At 38.0% G+C, this 20270-nt stretch overlaps 1 protein-coding gene across 4 annotated transcripts in view; it reads left to right on the plus strand.

Moving 5' to 3' along the window:
• The window catches only part of SPATA6 (spermatogenesis associated 6), a 127245-nt gene that overhangs the window by 1459 nt on the left and 105516 nt on the right, over nt 1–20270 (plus strand). The window lies entirely within an intron of this gene.

The following is a 20270-nucleotide window of genomic DNA, read 5'->3' on the forward strand; positions in this document are numbered from 1 at the left end:
TGAAATCTGACTTCTTCCTCTTACTCTCATCTCCCTCACCCCATGATTGTCCTCTGATCACATTTCTTCCTCCCTCCTCTCTCCCTCCTTCCCTCCCTTCCTTTCTCTCTTCCTCCCTCCCTTCCTTCGTCTTTTCTTTCTTCCTTCTTCTTTTCTTCCTTCCTTCCTTTCTGACTTCCTTCCTTCCTTCCTTCCTTCCTCTTTTATTGAGAGTGCTGGGTTTTTGTTTTTATTTTTTATTTTTGCCAGGCAATTGGGATTATGTGAATTGCCCAGGATCCTGGAACTAGTAACTATTAGATGTCTGAGAGTGGATTTGAATTCAGGTCCTCCCGATTTCAGTGCCCATGTACTCTCCACCGTGCCATCCAGCTGCTCATATTTCTTAGAGCACTTTGCCTCCGTCCCCAGCTGGCCTGGCCCTGTGTTGCTATCTGGGCCATACTTCCATATTTCAGAGAATCTGTGATTTAATTCACGGGGGCTTTGGGGCCCTGGCGGTGATCACGAACCCCCGTACCTTCTCTTTCTGTGTCACCATTCCTATTTCCCACCGGAGATGCACCCAGCACCTCGGCAGCTTTCTTAGAGGCCTTTTATCATCCCGCGGGTCCTGTTGTGGTCCTCAGCCTCTCCGGTCTCCTATGAGTGAGCACATGAGCCGCCCCTCGCATTTGCCTGGTGATAAGGATCATCACGCCCCTGCTTGAGTGTGGTCATCAGTGGTATCATGTGCACTCTACAGATGTTTGCTTTTCCAGTTTGCCCTTCGGGCCACCTACCAAGGAATATGGACCCTTCGGAGGGCATAATATTGTCTATTTGTTCTTATAATTCTTTGTATTTTTTACATTTTATATTTACTAAATAATTACATTGACAGAGAAGCAGCCTTCATTTTTCTTTTGATAGACTTTAAGTTCCTTGAAGAAAAGGTTTTTTGTTTCCATCCCCAGTGCCTAACAGAATGACTGGCCCCCAGCAGACAAATATTAGGTGCCTGTTGATTAATTTATTTCAGGTTTTTGATCTGGGTTTTGTCGTTGGGGAATTTGTAAAATGTGGATCCAACTACTTGTTTTCTGGCAATTCAGTCCTTTGATCATCTGAACTGCCTTGTAAAAAGTTTGCAAATTTGCACTGAGCTACTACGTTAAATACAATGAAGGAATTTTATAGATGATGAGTTTGCTGGTATTGCTGTGATATTTGCCACTGTGTGTCATTGTGTAGTTCACTGTTATTGCAGACAGTGCAGCGTCCAGAATGGCCCCTCACCTGTCCTCCACTCAGCTGTCAAATGGATCTGCCTCCAGCTCAGGTCTGCCCCTGTCCCCCACCTCTTTGCAGCAACCTCCAGGGGCTCCTGGTTACCTCGAGTATCAAACAGATGATCCTTCATGACTCTGAAAGGCCTTCATGGTTAGAGTCCTTCCTACCTTTCCTACATACGCTGTGGTCCCATCTCCTGGGCCAAACCTGGCAGTTTGTCCGGCTGTCCCCTGCCTGCAGTGTTCTTTGTCCTCCTCGGAACCATCCTCCTTCTACAGGAGGCCTTCCCCACCCCTTAAAGCCGGCTTTCCTGTTGTTATTCTCTCCAACCTATTTTGTAGGTATCTTTTTGGTACATTCTGGTGCAGACATGGTGTCGTCCTTCCCCATCAGACTGTGAGCTTCTGGATCTCAAGAACTGGCTTTCTCGGGGTGCTCCGTGTGTCCTGGCACCCACTTAATGCTTGCCAGCTTGCCCAGAGCACACTGTCAGCCCCACTTTATATCCTGGATTTGTCCTTAAGATTCTGTTAGGTAAACTAGGAGTGATGTTAAGGGGTGGTATAGGAGAAGACTGCTGACCTCTGAGCCTTGGCCCTTGCGGTCACACCCCAATTGGCCACTTCCTGTCTGACTTATGGCCTTAGCCCCTGAGCTCCCACCCAGCTTGGTCACTTCTTGTCTGACCTGTGACCTTGGTCCGTGAGCTCACATCCCAGCTTGGCCACTTCCTGTCTGACCTGTGACCTTGGCCCCTGAGCTCACATCACAACTGATCACTTCCTGTCTGACCTGTGACCTTGGCCCTTGAACTCACACCCCGACTGGCCACTTCCTGTCTGACCTGTGACTTTGGCCCCTGAGCTCACACCATGACTGACCACTTCCTGTCTGATCTGTGTGGCCTTGACCCTTGAGCTCACACCCCTGCTTGGCCACTTCCTGTCTGACCTGTGGGCTTGGCCCCTGAGCTCATACCCCACTTGACCACTTCCTGTCTGACCTTTGCCCTCACTTTCTTGGGCTGAATCAGCTGTTCTCTGAGGTCCTTTTGGTGTTAGCTTGAGCAGCCTCACAACAGGATTGGAACGTGTTATCATGGCAGATAAATGATGTTCTTGTGAGCTAGCAGAGGCTCTGTGGAGGCCCCTAGTGCTTTCCAGCATCTTGTCTTTTAAACTACTGTCTTTGGCCTGTTGGTCACTGGCTCCACGTTGTGACCAGAGAGGCTGTCATCTGTAGGTCTGCCCCTTTGGTGAATGAAAAAGCATTTATTAAGCACTTATGGTTTGCCTGGCAGTGTGCTAAATGCCAGGGATACAAACACAATTGCAATATAGTTGCTGCCCTGGAACAGTTTACATTTAGTGGAATGAGACAACACCTTAAAGGAAATCTAGGAAATGCTGATCCTGAGAGGAGGAGGATGGGATGGTCCGGAAGGGTCAGGGAAGGGAGGGGGAGGCCCTGGGCCAGAGGAGGCAGGGCCCCCTGGGAGGGTCAAGGAGAAAGGCCTGGTTCAGAAATGGCAGGAAGTGGACCTGTACCCCCCAGACCCCGTGGCTTTCTGTTTGCCTGTTTCATGAGCTGCTGAGCCTGAAGATAGGGTGAGTCCCTAAAGGTCAGCCCCAACTCTGAGGCCCTGACCGCACCTCTCGGGATCCCCTACAGCAGGCCTTGGGGGACGATTCTTTGGGTGAACATCCCAAGAAAGTCCATTAAACTGGCCCAAGAAAGTGCTTCATTTACTAAACGGGGAAGTATTCGTATTAAAGTTTTGAGTATCTTTGAAAAATCACAGCCATGTGTTCTGATGTTACTTCTGGGCTTATTTTATTTGGCCTCAATTATTTACTCTGCTGTTATGGCGACAGAAATGGCATGGGCGAGCAATAGTGGGGAACTGGAGGGACTTACCCTGTCTGTGAGCCCTGGATCCTTCCCACCCATCCTGGCATTTGCAGAAATTAGTTTTACCCTCCGACACAGAATTTCCCGTAGCAGCTCTATCAGAAAGCAGAGCCACCTAGTTTAGGAGAAAGTAATGTGTTGCCAGGGGGGATTATGCATTTTCTCAGTGATCCCTTTGAGAATTATGTGTTATGTTATATAATCTGATTTTAAAAAGCAATGTCAAAACTGTACTTATTTTTTGAATTGAGAATAACAGAGTTTGAGCATATTTCACCTGGAAGGCAAAAATTCATTGCTATATTGGTTTGAATATGCCCTCAATGTGCCCTCAAAATTAGGGATATTTAAGTGCAGTCCAAACTATGTTATTGGAGAGGAACAGACCTGCACTTAGAAGGGTGCGGAGGATCTTATCCAAACCCTTCTGAGGAGAAAGTGAAATCTCAGGTGGAGACTTAACACCCAGGAAGTGATTAAGATGATTAAGGAACTTACCTTCTCTAGGTATAGCTATAAATACAGTCCACAAAAACTAATGTTCATTTATTAGCTCCCCTTTCTTCTTTTGGGGGCAGCTCTATGGCACAGGAGATAAGAGTGCGGGGCTAGAATAAGCAGACATCTCTTTATGAGTTTAGATCTGGCTTCAGTGACCCTGAGCAAGTCACTTTATCCTGTAGTTTTAGTCTCCTCATGTTAAAATGGGCTGCAGAATGAAATAACAGACCACCCCAGCACCTGTGCCAAGAAAACCCCAAATGGGGTCAGGAAGAGTCGGTTATCCCAAAAACGTTTGAACTAGAGCAGAGGTTTTCTCCTTTCTCTCTCTTCTTTCTCCCTTCTTCTAGCCTTCTTTCTTTCCCCTTGCTTTCTTTTCTTCCTTCTTCTTGCCTTTCCTGCTTCATCTCTCTTCCTTTCCCTTGTTTGACAGATTAGGACACTGAGACTTAGAGAAGTCAAGGAAGTAAATCTCACAGATTGGAATTGCACCTTCCCTCAAGTCCCCACTCTGGCCCTCACCCAAGTGATGGGGGCTTGTCCCCTAGGCAGCAGTGTCTGAGGAGACATGTTGCTAAGATGAAATTGTAATGCTGGAGAAGCTGAGGCAAGAGAGAGATTAGTTTTTAATATTTTATGAGTGGAGAATTTGGGCTAGCTGAGACTAGCAGGCTGAATGGGACTCTTGTCTCAAAGCATTCAGCAGTGAGCAATTAATTCCAGAGACTTATACGGGACTCCAGCTATCAGGGAAACAAAGGCAAAGGGGGAAAAAACACTGGGTGAATAGACAAGCCATAATTCCAGGAAAGGACCATAACTTAGTCCTGACAGCATGGGGGTCAAGATAAGAAGGTCGAGGGCAGGAGACAGTGAGTGTAGGGCAGGAGAAAGTGAGCAAGATCCTGGCATATGAGATAAGCCCCCTGGTGTTTTAGAAGAATGGGAGAGTGGCCAGAGCTTCCAGGCCTCAGTCCTCTCATTCCCAGTGGGGCAAGGAAGGCCACAACAATTCTACTCAGAGCATAGCACAATAACCCAAGAAACTGAGGCATTACAAAGTCAGCAAGCCTTGGCAACAGATTGGGATATGGGGGATGGGCGTGGGGTAAATGATAGTGGGCATTTAAGCTATGAGCCTGAGGAACTGGAGGGTGGGGTTGCCCTCTATAGTAATAGTAGAGAAATTGGAAGGGGGTAGAATTTGGGGAAAAGATAATGGACATGTGAGATGTGTGAAAGGCAGTTTGGAGGTACAAGACTGGAGTCAGCAGAGAGGTCAGGACTGGATGAGTATGTTAAGGGTAGGAAAGGGATGCCAAATGTTTGGGGTCACAGACCAGTGTCACTGTGTCTCAAAAGAATTTGCAGGCTTGAACCCATTTACTGGTCACGGGGCTAAGCTCCAGAAGAATTTAGCCAAGTACTGAGAGAAAACACCTTGATGCAGTTTTTTATCATTGATTTGCTAATTCTGTGGCCCAGGGTAGGGCCAGGGAGTGGTCTCCAGAATTTGGTTCTCACTGATCAACAGATTATTACTATTGTCTCAGGAGTTTGGTCCATGGGACCTGAGGACAGAAGCTGTCTGACTGTCAGCAATGAACTGAGGAGTGGTCTATCAGAATCAGACAGATTGTTGTTCTTAGATTGGGAATGGGAAGTCCCTGAGGCAGACTACAAAGCCAGAAGATTTAGGATTACGACTTGTTGTTAGAACAGAAGCCCCTCTAAGATTAGGGGATCTCAAAATCAGTGCTATCTCCCCTAGAAGCTATATTACATCATATAGATTTGAGAGTCATGAGATAGAGATGATCTTTCAGTCCATGAGATCAGCAAGGAAAATAGAACAGAGGAAGAAGAGGAGGACCAAGGACAGAGCCCTTGGGACACCTAAGATTAAAAAGTGTGCTGTGTAAGAGGATCCAGCAAACAAGACTGAGAAACAGCAGCCACAAAGGTAGGAGGAAAATCCAAGAGAGGGAGGTGACCCATGTGTCCAGAGAGTCATGGTGTCCAAAGCCCCAGAGGTCTCAGAGAATGAGGGTTGGGAAAAGACCACTGGATTCAGCAACAAGAGATCGTCAGTAACCTCGGAGAAGGAAGACGGCCTTTTCTAGGAGTTTACCTACAAAGGGCAGAATAGGTTCAGGCAGGTAGCCAGCAGGGCAGAAGGATCAAGTGAGGGCGATGTGAGGGGAGATGTGGGTTTGTTGGCAGTAGAGAAGGAGTTGTTGAACAAGGAGAGATTGGAGATAAGGAATAGAAGGGGAACAGAAAGGTCAGGGCTGGAGGAGGTAGAATGCAGTCATTGGAGCAAGCAGAGGGGCCTGCCTTGGTAATGAGTAAGACAGCAAAGGTTTCCCTGGAGAGCAGCAGAAAGCACAGGAGTCATGGGAGATGGGAAAGAGCGGTGGGGAAGGAGTTCATGGAGCTAGGCCTGAACAGTTTCAGTGAAATGTGAGACGATTTCCTGGCTGAGGGAGTGGGGGCAAGAGGAGACTCGGAAGTTTGAGGAGGAATGAAAAGCTTTGTAAGAGTCACCATGGATAGCCAAAGAGTGAGAGCATAAGTGGAGTAGAATAGGACTAGCAAGCAGCAGGATGGGTTCAATTAGGTGACATGACATACATTTATGGACTCAGTCAAAAGAGCTGCATGATTTTCTCCATTTCTGGCTACATGGGGACAGGAGTGAAGGCCATAGAAGGTGGGAGTGATCCAAGGCTGAACTTGGCAGGGCATCCACCTAATGATGATGATTTATGATTTCTAGACGTCTTGCATTACCTTTTGCTGCTTTCTATGTTTGCTCCTGATTCTGTTGCTCCATGTTGTTGCTCCATTTCTCTACTCTGAGTCTGCTGCTTCTTTTGCTGACCACTCAGAAAATAGACTTTGTTGCCTTCAGCAATCCACTAGCAGATGTCTAAATAGCTTAGTAGCATAGTGAGTTGGAGTTAAGCCGATATTCAACTTTGCCTCATGTGCTTACTTGTGTAATCTTTAGATTTTATTTTATTTTATTATTTTAAAAAACTTTCTTTTTTTAATTAAAGCATTTTATTTTCAGTATATATATATGGATAATTTTCGACATGCATCCCTACAGAACCTTGTGTTCTAATTTTTTCCTTCTCTTCTTCCCACCCCTTCCCCGAGTTGGCAAGTGATCAAATATACATTAAATATGTGCAGTGTTTCTATGTATATTTCCACAAAAATCATGCTGCACAAGAAAAATTAGATCAAAAAGGAAAAAATGAAAAGAAAACAAAATGCAAGCAAATAACAAAAGGAGTAAAAATGCTGTGTTGTGATCCACACTCAGTTCCCACAGCCTTCTCTCTGGTTGCAGATGTCTCTCTTCATCACAAGACCATTCGAACTGGTCAGAATCATTTCACTGTTGAAAAGAGCCACGTCCATCAGAATTGATTATCATATAGTCTTGGTATTGTCGTGTAATTTCCTAGTTCTGTTCACCTCCCTCAGCATCAGTTCCTGTCAGTCTCTCCAGGGCTCTCTGAAATCATCCTGCTGGTCGTTTCTTATAGAATAATAATATTCCATAACATTCATTTATCATAATTTATTCAGCCATTCTCCAGCCGATGGGCATCCACTCAGTTTTCAGTTTCTTGCCACTACACAAAGGGCTGCCATAAACATTTCTGCACATGTAGGTCCTTTTCCCTTCTCTATTTTTAAAAAATCTCTTTGGGATATAAGCTCAGTAGAAATACTCCTGGATCAAAGGATCTGCACAGTTTGGTAGCCCTTTGGGCATAGTTCCAAATGCTCTCAAGAATGGTTGAATCAGTTTACAATTCCGCCACAATGTATCAGTGTTCCAGTTTCCTCCACATCACCTTCAACATTTGTCTTTTTCCTATCATTTTAGCCAATTTGAGAGGTGTATAGTTAACCCTTTTACAAAAAAATAGAAGACAAGAAATAATTCAATAAAATCTACCAATGACACCAGTTTCAAGAAATATTAAACCATTTCTCTTTTGAGGGTACTTCTTTTGGAATAGCCAAGCCCAGAATTTGTCTTTTTTCCACCCAACAAATATTTGTCTTTTCTTTTGAGTACGTAAATTGATTGGTTGTTGTTCTTTTTTCTCAAAGAGGACCAAAATGACACCACAATGTTAGAGTTGAGTTATGATACATTTGACATTGGAACAAGATGATCAGCCACACTGACTTATCAGTTAACTTTTTTTGAGCTATTTAAACTGTTTAACTTTATTAAATTTCTTTTATCTGCTATGCGTTAAAAAAATTCTTTATCACATGATTTTTTACAAGTCAGAAGTTCTATTGAAAGTCTGCTTTTTTTTCTGTAAGACTAAAGTCAACATTTCAAGATATTATCTTTGAGTACAAGCCATTTTTTTTTGCTTTTTTATTACATTATATTCCATTTTGGGGGTACTTGATCTTTTCCTGGAGGCTAACTGGTATATAGGTATATATGTGTGTGTGTGTGTATTGGAATACAGGAATTTGGCAACTCCAATTTTGTGAGAGTTAAACCAAAGGTTCTTTTTTAGGCATGTTCTATGAATTTCTCATATTTTTAAAAATAAAATTAAATTTATCCTGGAATCTGATGTTCAGCTTTTTCATTTCATCATGCATTTTATAGAATGGCCACTTATAAAAATCTTATTCTAGAATTAGATTAGAATTCTAGAATCAGATATGAGAATCTAATTTTTGGATGATCTCACTGAATGCTGGCTATTGGATCAATTGTTTTTGATTATAGAAACTTCATGTGTTCTTCCATTTTTGCTGTTTTTTATTGTTATTTTAATAATTCTTATTATAATTTACATTTTGAAAATACCTCCTCCGTTCTTTTTTGTCCAGAATATCTATTTTATTAAAATTTTCCAGCTTCTAAACAAACTTTTTGAATTTGTTATCCTAGTTGATGATATGGGACCATCCTACCAGAGGCAGAATAGGTATAAATCTATATATTTGAGTGACTTCTTCAATTTTCTGAAAACTGACCTTCTAAGGGTTAATTATCCAAGACAAGACACAGAAAGTGGGAAGCCCCAGGACAGTCTTGAAAGACACCCATATTTGAAGAAAAGGTCATTGATAATTTTCCAGAAGAAAATCTGGGGAGAGGGAAATATTCTCCCTTCCTTCTCTTTTAGTTTTTTTAATTAAAAAATTAAAAAATAATTTTTGTTTATTTAAATTATACATGTACATTCTTTTTAAAAAACATATTTTCCATATGAATCATGTTGCGAGAGAAAAATCAGAACAAAAGGTAAAAACCACAAGAAAAAAAGGAGAAAATAATATGTATGCATTGATCTACCATTCAGTTTTCATAGTTATCTCAGAATGTGAATGATGTTTTCCATCCAAAAATTATTGGGATTGTCTTAGATCATTGAACTACTGATGACTCAACAGGCTTCTCTGTTTGAATACCTTATTCTGTTCTTCAGAGCTTTCTAATTTCTATTAAAGTAATTTTAATTTATTTTTAAAAATATATTTTTCTCCATTTACAAGTAAAATAGATTTGTTTTAGGTTGTATATGTAGGTTCATTTTTCACATATTTCCATATGATTTTTTCTGGAGGAAAAAAAACACAACAAAAGGGGAAAATCATGAAACACACAGAAGAAATAGTATGTATTGATCTACATTCAGTCTCTATCATTCTCTCTTTGGATGTGGATGGTGTTGTCTATCCAAAGTTTATTGGCATTGCATGGATTCTCTGAACCACTGACAAGAAACAAGTCTGTCATAGTTGATCCTCTCATAATCTTGCTGTTGCTGTGTATTTCTGTTCTGTTTGCTTCACTCAGCATCAGTTCATGTAAATCTTTTAAGGCCTTTTTAAAATCAGTGTGTTCATTATTTTTTATAGAACATTAATACTCCATTACTTTGATAGACCATAATTTAGTCAGCTATTCCCCAATTGAATTCCCCCAATTCCCCCAATTCCACAATTGAAATTCTCCAAATGAAAATATTCATTTTCCAGTTCTTTGCCACCACAAAAAAGGTGCTACAAACATTTTTGTATATGTGGGGTCTTTTCCTCTTTTATAATTTCTTTGAGATACTGTTTCCAGTACTGGAAATGCTGGGTCAAAGGGTATATTGCAAAGAGTTTGATAGCTCTTTGGGCATCGTTCCAAATAGCTCTCTAGAATGATTGGACAACACCAGCAGCAATGCATTAGTATCCCAGTTTTCCCATATCCCTTCCAACATTTATCATTATCATTTCCATTCATCTTAATCAAATTGATACGTGTGAAGTGGTACCTCAGAATTGTTTTAATTTGCATTTCTCTGTGGTGATCTTCTTATTTTAAAATAATATAATATAATAATGGTTCTTTCTGGGAGAAAGCAGGTTTCTCGGGAGAGGTTTTCTGGAGGCAGCCTTAGTTGCAGTGAAAGTAATAATCACCTCAAAATGCAGCCAGGTGATAAAAGTTCAGATCTTTTATTGCCTCCAATATAGCCTGGTTAGCTTAGAGACCTATCTCTCTGCTTGGTTCCAAGAGCTCCCTCCGAATGTCTCCAGATCCAAAGGTTTATCCTTCAGTCCTCCAGCCAGCCAAGTGGAAAATGGAATGGATCTCTCTTGCCTCGGAGAGAGGGCTTCTGGATCTCAATCTCCAAATAGCCCAGTTACCTTTTCTTAGAGGCCTCTCTTTTTCCTTGCCGCTTTGTCCTTTGCTTCTGCCTCTGCTTTCTTCAGCCTCCAGAGCCAGCACCAAGTTGAATCTGTCTTGCATCTGAGAGAGGGTTTCTGACTCTCAATCTCCCAGAGTGCTCCTCTCCGACCCCAGTCAGTGTTCCGCAGTGAGACTCCTCCCTCAGAGAGGGCTTCTGGCTGAACTCACTTGACGCTCCCCTCTCAATCTAAATTCAGCTCCACTCCCCGTGTAATTCAGCTGAATTCTCTCCGAGAGTCTCTGTCTGTTTCTTATATATGAGAGAGAGGAATTGTGGGATGTGAGAGAGAGGGATTATGGGTTTCTTCCTAGAGTGCTCTCTGGCCCTAAGAGCTTCAAGGGAGGTGTGAATTCACAAAGTTACACAGTTAACTTTGTAAATCTCCCATACTTGTGAATTCCAATGAGTAAAGGTGTAAACACAAGCATTGTATCAATTACATTGAGTTAACACTAGGATTCTAACATCTCCCTTGAGTTATGACCTTATTTCAAGTTAAGTTAACACTAAGATTCCAACATTTCTCTAATAGTGATTTGAGCATTTTTTTCAAATGACTATAGATAACTTTAATTTCTTCATCTGAAAATTGTCTGTTCATATCCTTTGGCCACTTATCAGTTGGGGAATGACTTCAATTCTTATAAATTTGACTCAGTTCTCTATATATTTTAGAATGAGGCCTTTGTTAAAAACACTGGCTATAAAAATTGTTTCTCAGGTTTCTGCTTCCTTTCTAATCTCGGCAGCATTAGTTTTGTTTGTGCCAAACCTTTTGAATTTAACGTAATTAAAATTATCCACTTTGCATTTCATAGTATTCGCTAGTACTTCTTTGGCCATAACTTCCTCCCTTTTCCAAGTATCTGATAGCTAAACTATCCCTTGCTCTCTTGCTCTCCTAATTTGTTTTAAACTGTTACCTTTTCATGTACCCATTTTGACCATCTGTTGGTATGGGGGATGAGATGTAGGTCTATGCTGAGTTTCTGGCATACTGTTTTCTTGTGTTCCCAATAATTTTTGTGAAATAGTGCGTTCTTATCCCAGAAATTGGAATCTTTAGTGGGTTACTATTGTCATTGATTATTGTGTTTTGTGTACCTAACCTATTCTATTGATCAACCATACTATTTCTTAACCAATACTGGATGGTTTTGATGAATGCTGCTTTTTATTAGAATGTTAGATATGGTACTGCCTTTGCATTATTTTTCATTAAGTCTATTGATATTCTTGACTTTTCTTTTTCCAGATGGATTTTGTTATTTTTTCTTGCTTTATAAAATAATTTTTGGCAGTTCGGTATGGCACTGAATAAGTGTAATGGGCTGAAGCTTGAGTTGATGCACTGAAGTTCCAAGCATATGAGGCTAACTAGTGATTGAACCATATTCTATTAATATATGCTTGGAGAAAGAATGGCCCCGCCCACTCTTTGTGCAAGTTCTGATGTATTGTATGGGAAATGATGTAGGGACGACTTTGGTGGGTGGAGAGAGAGGGGTGGGGAGAGAGGCAGAGAGACTGCTGGCCAGGTTTGTGTCACGGTTGCTCACATTCCTATTGCCATCCCCCCTTCACCTCCACAAAGAATAAAGATAGAAGATTTTCCCTTAACCTGAATTGCTGACTCCGGCTGATTTTAAATACACGGTCATCACAAATAAGTAGAGTAATTTAGGTAGAATTGACATTTTTATTATATGAGCTCTGCCTATCCACGAGCAGTTGATATTTTTCCAGTTGTTTAGATCTAACTTTGTGTGAAAAAAGTCTTGTAACTGTGTTCATATAGTTCCTGAATTTGTCTTGGCAGGTAGACTCTCAAACATTTTATTTTTGTCTATAGTTATTTTAAATGGTTTTCTTTTCCTATCTTGTTGTGGGACTTTGTTTACAGTATAGAGAAATGATGATGATTTGTGTGGGTATATTTTATATCTTTCAACTTTGCAAAAATTGTTAATTGCTTCAAGTAGTTTTTTAGTCAGTTCTCTAGGATTCTTTAAGCATACCATCTACAAAGAGTGATCGTTATATTTTCTCATTGCTTACTCCAATTCCTTCTATTTCTATTTCTTTTTTTACTCTGAGAACTAACATTTCTAGTGTACTATTGAATAATAGCGGTGACAATGGGCACCCTTGTTTTATCCCTGATCTTATTGGGAACTTTTAGCTTCTCTCCATTACATATAATGCTTGATGATGGTTTTAGATAGATGCTGCTTTTATCATTAAAGGAAGACTACATTTATTTCTGTGCTCTCTAGTATTTTTAATAGGTATAGGTTTTTGTTTTGTTAAGAGATTTTCCTGCATCTGTTGAGATTATCATATGATTTCTATTAGTTTGGTTATTGATATGGTCAGTTATGCAATAGTTTTCTTTATATTGAACTAGCACTGCTTTCCTGGTATAAATCCCACTTGGTCATACTGCATTATCCCACTGATAAATTGTTGTAATCTCTTTGCTGATGTGTTATTTAAAATTTTTACATCAATATTCATTAGGGAGTTTGGTCTATAATTTTCTTTCTCAGTTTTGGTTCTTCCTGGTGTAGGTATCAGCACCATAATTTTTTTAATAGAAGGAATTTGACAGACTCCTTGTTTGCTTATATTTCCAAATAGTTTATGTAGTATTGGAATTAATTGTTCTTTAAATGTTAGTTAAAATACACTAGTAAATCCATCTGACCCTGAAGATTATTTTTTAGGGAGTTCATTGATGCCTTGTTCAATTTCTTTTTCTAAAATGGGATTATTTAAGTATTTTATTTCCTCTTCTGTTAATCTAGGCAATTTATATTTCTGTAAATATTCATCCATTTCAATTAGATTGTCAAATTTGTTGACACATAGGCAAAATAGCTCCTTATTAATGCTTTAATTTCTTTTTCATTGGTGGTAAGTTCATTCTTTTCATTTTTGATGCTGGGAATTTGTTTTTTTTTCCTTATCTTTTTCTAATCAAATTAGGCAAAGGTTTATCATTTTTGTTGTTTTTTTCCATAAAAGCAACTCTTAGGTTTATTAATTAGTTCATTAGTTTTCTTACTTTGAGTTTTATTAATCTCTCCTTTGATTTTCAGAATTTGTAATTTGGCATTTAATTGGGGGTTTTAAATTTGGTCTTTTTTAAAGCTTTTTAAAATTTCATTTCTAATTCATTGATCTCCTATTTATTTTATTCATGTAAGTATTTAAAGATATAAAATTTCCCTTAAGAACTGTTAGTCACTTAGCCCCATTTGCCTTTCAAAAATTTTTTTAAAAATGATAATATACCAAAAAGTATTGGTCTACCTGGAAGTCATAATCAGAAAAGAGTCTGGACATCATCTTTGAAGAAATTATTTTTAAAAACTGCTTTGATATTTTAGAACAAGAGGGCAAAATAGAAATCGAAAGAATCTATTGATCACCATCTGAAAGAGATCCCAAAATGGAAACTCCCATCAATCTTATCGCCAAATTCTAGAATTCCCAGATTAAGAATAAAATATTGCAAGCATCCAGAAAGAAATAATTCAAGTATAGTGGAGTCACAGTCAGTTTAATAAAGATTTAGAAGCTTTTACATTAAAGGGCTGAAGGACTTGGAATATGCTATTCTGGAAAGCAGTGAAGCTAGGATCACCTATCCAGCTGAACTAAGCATAATCCTTTAGTATAAAAGGTGGATTTTCAACGAAATAGAAGATTTTCTAGTATTTTGATGAAAAGACCAGATCTGACTGGAAAAATTTGATTTTCAGGTACTGTACTCAGGAGAAGTATAAGAAGGTAATCAGGAAAGTGATAAGGTTATATCTGTTTACATTCCTACATGGGAGAATGATACTTGTAGCTCATTAGAACTTTTTCATTATCAGGGCAGTTTGAAGGTATATGTATTGACAAAGGCAATAGGTGTGAGTTGAATATGAAGGGAAAAATAAAAAAAAAAGATGAAATTAAGGAGTGAGAAGGATGTATACTGAGAGAGAGGGAAAGAGAGAAATAGAATATGGTGTAAATCATCTGCCATAAAAAGATGCAAGAAAATAGATTTCAGTGAAGGGGAAAAGGAGAAGAATAGGGTGAGTGAACTTTACTCTGATCAGAATTGCTCAAAGAGGAAATATCATAGACACTTGATATGCATATAGAAATCTATTTTATTCTGCAGGAAAATAGGAGGGAGTGGGATACAGGAAAGACGGAAGATGATAAAAGAGAGGGCATATTGGGGGAGGGAGTAGTCAGTAGCAAAATACTTGAAGACAGACTGGGTGAAAGAAGAGAGAAAATAGATTAAATGGGGGGAAATACAGTTAGCAATAGTAATTGTGAAAAGAATTTTGAAGCAGGTTTCTCTAATAAGATCTTAACAGCTGTGTCCTAATTGTTAAATGATCAAAAGATATGATCTATGCCCAAAGGGCTATAAATTCATGCATATCCTCTGACCCAACAATACCATGTGGTATTGTTGGCATTGAAAACCAAAAGAGATTTTTTAAAAAGGAAAAATGACCTAAATGTACAAAAACATATAGCAGCTCCCAGGGCAAAAAAAAAAAAAAAAAAAAAAAGGAAATTGAGGGTATGTCCATCAATTGGGGAATGATTGAATAAATTAAATTTTGGTAAGTGATTGACATAGGTATTATTATTTGGGAAATGTTAAGCAGAATGCTCTCAGAAAAAACCTGAAAAGTTCCCCAAAACTCCACCAAAGTGAAATGTACCATATACAAAGTAATAGCAATGTTCTAAGATACCCAGCTATGAATAACTTTGTTATTCTCAGAAATACTTTGATCCACAACCCCTGTGAAGGACTTATGATGAAAAATCCTATCCATACCCAGAGAAAAATTGATTGTGTCTGAATAGATTGAAGCATATATATATATATATATATATATATATATATATATATATATATAATTTCTTATTAAGGGATGGGGGTGGGGATAAGGGAAAGAATCTGGAACTGAAAAGTTTTAAAAACATGCAAAAAATTGTTTTAAATATAACTGGGGAAAATATTGAATAATTTTTTTAAAAAAGAAGAGCTTTGGCTGCATCCCATAAGTTATGCTATGTTATCTCATTTTTGTCATTTTCTTGGATGAAATTATTGATTGGTTCTATGATTTGTTGTTTGACTCATTCATTATTTAGGATTAAATTATTTAATTTCCAATTGGTCTTTAGTCTATTGTCCCCTGGGCCTATCATGATCTGAAAAGAATTTATTATTTCTGGCTTTCTGTATTTGATTGTGAGGTTTTTATGTCCTGATACATAGTCAATTTTTGTGCAGGTGTCATGTACTTCTGAGAAAGAAGCATATTCCTTTCTATTCCTATTCAGTTTTCTCTAGCGGTCTATCATATCTATGTTTTCTAAGATTCTATTAACCTCTGTGTAACTCTTTCTTGTTTATTTTGTGGTTAGAGTTATCTGATTCTGAGAGGGGGACGTGAGGTCTCCTATTAGACTAGTTTTACTATCTATTTCTTCTTCTAACTTGACCTAATTTCTTTTCTATAAATTTGGCTGCCTTACCATTTGGTACATATATGTTTGGTATTGATATTACTTCATTGTCTATGGTACCTTTAAGCAAGATGTAGCTTCCTTATCTCTTTTAATTAGATCTATTTTTGCTTTTTTTTTTTTTTTTTGTTTTAATACCAGAATTGCTACCCCTGCTTTTTTGCTTCAGGTGAAGCCTTTACCCTTATTCTGTATGTATCTCTCTGTTTACATATGTTTCTTGTTAACAACATATTGTGGGATTTTGTTTTTTAATTCACTCTGCTATCCACTTTCATTTTATGGGAGAGTTCATCCCTTCACATTCACATTTATGATTACTAGTTGTGGATTTACTTCCATCCTATTTTTTCTCCTGTATATATTCCCCCTTTCTACCCTGTCCCTCCTTAGTAATGTTTTGTTTCTGACCAACCTCTCTCTTAACCTGCTCTCCTTTCCAATCATCCTCGCTTCTTTGCCCCCTTTCTTCTAGTGTTTTTGCTCTCCCTTCTTTCCAGGTTCTCCCTTTTCTTTTCTCTTTCCCATTCTAATTTCTTATAGGATAAGATAAATTTCTATATCCAACTAAGTGAATGTGCTATTCCCTCTTTGAGCCAAAACTGATGAGATTAAGCTTCTGACAATGTTCATCCCCCTCCTTTCTTTCTCTCTACTGTAATAGATCTTTTGTGTCTTCTCATGTGATCTACTTTACCCCATTTTACTTCCCCTTTTCTCTTTTCTCAGTATAATTCTTTTTCTACCCCTTAATATCTTTTTCCTTAATATCATTATATCAGAATCAGTTTTTATCTACCCTTATAAAAGATTCCATTCTCAAGAGTTACAAGTAACATTTTCCTTTGTAGGGATGTAAACAGTTTAATCTTTAATATTGTTTCTTCTTTCCTATTTTACCTTTTTATGCTTCTCATGAGTCTTGTATTTGTAGATCAAATTCTCTGTTTATTTCTGGTTTTTTCAATAGAAATGATTGAAAGTTCCCTATATCATTTCCTCCCTTGAAAGTTGAAACTCAGTCTTGCTGGGTGGTTGATTGTTGGTTGTAATTCAAAGTTCTTTGTATTCAGGAATTCAAGGCCTCTGATCTTTTGTTGTAGAAGTTTCTTTATCCTTCTTCCTTGAATTTTTTTCTGGCAGCTTGTATTGTTTTTTCCTTGAGATTATAGTTCTAGAGTTTTTGCAATAATATTTCTTGGAGATTTTTTTTGTGTGCAATCTCTTTCTGGAGATGATCAATGGATTCTTTCAATGACTATTTTGTCTTCTGTTTCTTCTTATATTGTGTGTGTGTGTGTGTGTGTGTGTGTGTGTGTGTGTGTGTGTTTATGTATGTATACACAAGTGCTTGATGATCTTTTGAAGAATGCTATCCAAGCTCTTTTTTTTTTAAGTCATGGCATTAATAATGCAATAATTTTAAAATGGTTTCTCTTGGATCTATTTTCCATGTCAGCGGTTTTTCCAATATTATATTTTATAAATTTATAATTTATAATTTTATATATATTTTTTCCATTCTTTTTAGTTTGTTTGACTGATTCTTGATTTCTCATAGAATTATAGCTTCCATTTTCCTAGTTCTAGTTTTTAATGTATGATTTTCTGCAATTAGCTTTTATATCTCTTTTTCCATTTTGACTAATTCTACTTTTTAAACATGTTGTTTTCTTTAATGTATTATTATTATTATTATTATTATTATTATTATTATGCATTTGACCAGTTGTAGTTTTTAAGAATTGTTTTGTTAAGTAGACTTTTTTTTACCAATTGTATTTTTTAAGAATTGTTTTCCTTTCCTAACCTGTTGACTCTCTCTAGCATACTTCTCATTTTTTCCCTTCAATCTTTTTTCTACTCCTCTTTTTTGATTTTTAAAAGCCTTTATGAGCTCTTCCAAGAAGGCTTTTTAGGTTTGAGATCAATTCATATCCCTCTTTGAAGTTTCACAGGTGGACATTTTGTTTTCTTTTTAAGTTTGTGTTTTGGTCTATGCCTGTCACCACAGTAGCTTTCTGTGTCAATGTTCTTTCCTGTTTCTTGCTCATTTTCTTTTTCTTTTTTTTCTTGTATGGTAAGATTGATTTCTATATCCATATTAAATATCTATATTATTTTCTCTTTGAGCTAGTTCTGAGGAGAGTAAGGTTTACTCTCACCCTCTTCTCTCCTTTCCCCCCTCTATTGTAAAAGCTTTTTCTTGCCTCTTTATGGCAGATGATTTACACCATGCCATTTCTCCCTTTTCCTTTCTCCCAGTACATTCTTCTCTCACCCTTTAATTTTTTAAACATATTACCCCTTTATATTTGACTCGCAATTATGCCCTCTATTAATCTATCGATGTATCTATGCATATGTGTGTGTATATGTGTGTGTGTGTGCGTGTGCATGTGTGTATGTATATGATATGTGTACACATTCTTTCTAACTGTCCTAATATGAGAAAGTTCTTATGAGTTACAAGTATCATCTTCTCATTTGGGGATGCAAACAGATTAATATTATTAAATCCTTTATGACTGAGTTCTGTATTTCAAAGTTAAATTTTCTATTCAACATCTGATCTTTTCATTACAAATGCTTGAAAATCCTCTATTTCAATGAATGTCCACCTTTTCCCCTGAAGCATTCCTTGGTTGTCCCTTGCCATCTGGAATATCATATTCCAAGCCATCTGATCTTTTACTGTAGAAACTGCTAAATCTTGTGTTATCCTTACCATGGCTCTACCATACTTTACTTGTTTGTTTCTGGATGCTTGCAATATATTTTCCTTGACCTGGGAGTTCCAGAATTTGGTTAAAATATTCTTGGGAGTTTTCATCTTGGGCTCTTTTTAGGAGGTGATCAGTGGATTCTTTCAATTTCTATTTTATCCTCTGGTTCTAGAATATCAAGACAGTTTTTCTTGATAATTTATTGAAACATGATGTTTAGCCTTTTTAAATCATGACTTTTAGGTAGTCCAATAATTTCTAAATCATCTCTATTTCCCAGGTCAGTTGTTTTTCCAGTGAGATATTTCATATTTTCTATTTTTTCATTCTTTTAGTTTTTATAGTTTCTTGATTTCTCATAAAGTCATTAGCTTCCATTTGCTTAATTCTATTTTTTTTTTTTTTTTTTTTGCTGAGGCATTTGGGATTAAGTGACTTGCCCAGGGTCGCATAGCTAGGAAGCACTAAGTGTTGGAGACCAGATTTGAACTCAAGTCCTCCTGACTTCAGGGCTGATGTTCTATCCACTCCACCTTCTAGCTACCCCTCAATTCTAATTTTTAAGAAATTATTTTCCTTAGTAAATTTTTCCTTAATTGGGCAACTTTGCTTTTCTTTTCTTCATTGGCTTTTTAAAATTTCCATTTGCATCATTTTCTTTCTTTCCCAGTTTTTTCTCCCATTTGAGCTATTACTTGAAACCAAATCTTATTTTTTTTTGGAAGCTTTGAATGTAGGAACTTTGACTTTGCTCTCTTCATCTGAGTGTGTGTTTTTATCTTCCTTATCACCACATTTACTTTCTACTGTCAGAATCTTTTTCTGTTGTTTGCTCATTTCTCCAGCCTATTACTCAGCTTGTAACTCTTTGTTAAATTAGTGTTCTGTTAAGCAGCTACACTCAAAGAAAGAACACTGGGAAACGAATGTGAACTATTTGCATTTTTGTTTCTCTTCCCGGGTTATTTTTACCTTCTGAATCCAATTCTCCCTATGCAACAAGAGAACTGTTCGGTTCTGCAAACATATATTGTATCTAGGATATACTGCAATATATCTAACATATATAGGACTGCCTGCCATCTAGGGAGGGAGGGGAAAAATCGGAACAGAAGCGAATGCAAGGGATAATGTAAAAAATTACCCTGGCATGGTTCTGTCAATATAAAGTTATTATAAAATAAAATAAAATAAAATTTAAAAAATAAATAAGAAATAAATAAAATAAAAATGATGAGCAGATGGCAAAATAAATAAATAAATGAATTAGGGTTCTGTTTCTAGGATGGAGGACGCAGTGTCCTAAGCTTCGGGGGTTTGGTGCGGCTCTTTTCAGAAATCTTTCTGGGGATCTGTGCTGTGGTCTGTGAGTGACGACAAGCACTCTCTTCTGACTTTGACTGTGAGGAGGGTCCCTGCATCACTATGGCTGTGAGTTCTCATGGGCTGGTGTTCCTCCTGACCCTGGGACTGTGAGTCAGGACTGCATCCTACCTCAGTGCTGGCAAAGAAACCCTCTGTAATCTTCTTCTGAACTGCCATCTGTGAGCCC

Source organism: Antechinus flavipes, chromosome 4 (genome assembly GCF_016432865.1).
Source record: "Antechinus flavipes isolate AdamAnt ecotype Samford, QLD, Australia chromosome 4, AdamAnt_v2, whole genome shotgun sequence".
Taxonomy (NCBI): Eukaryota; Metazoa; Chordata; class Mammalia; order Dasyuromorphia; family Dasyuridae; genus Antechinus; species Antechinus flavipes.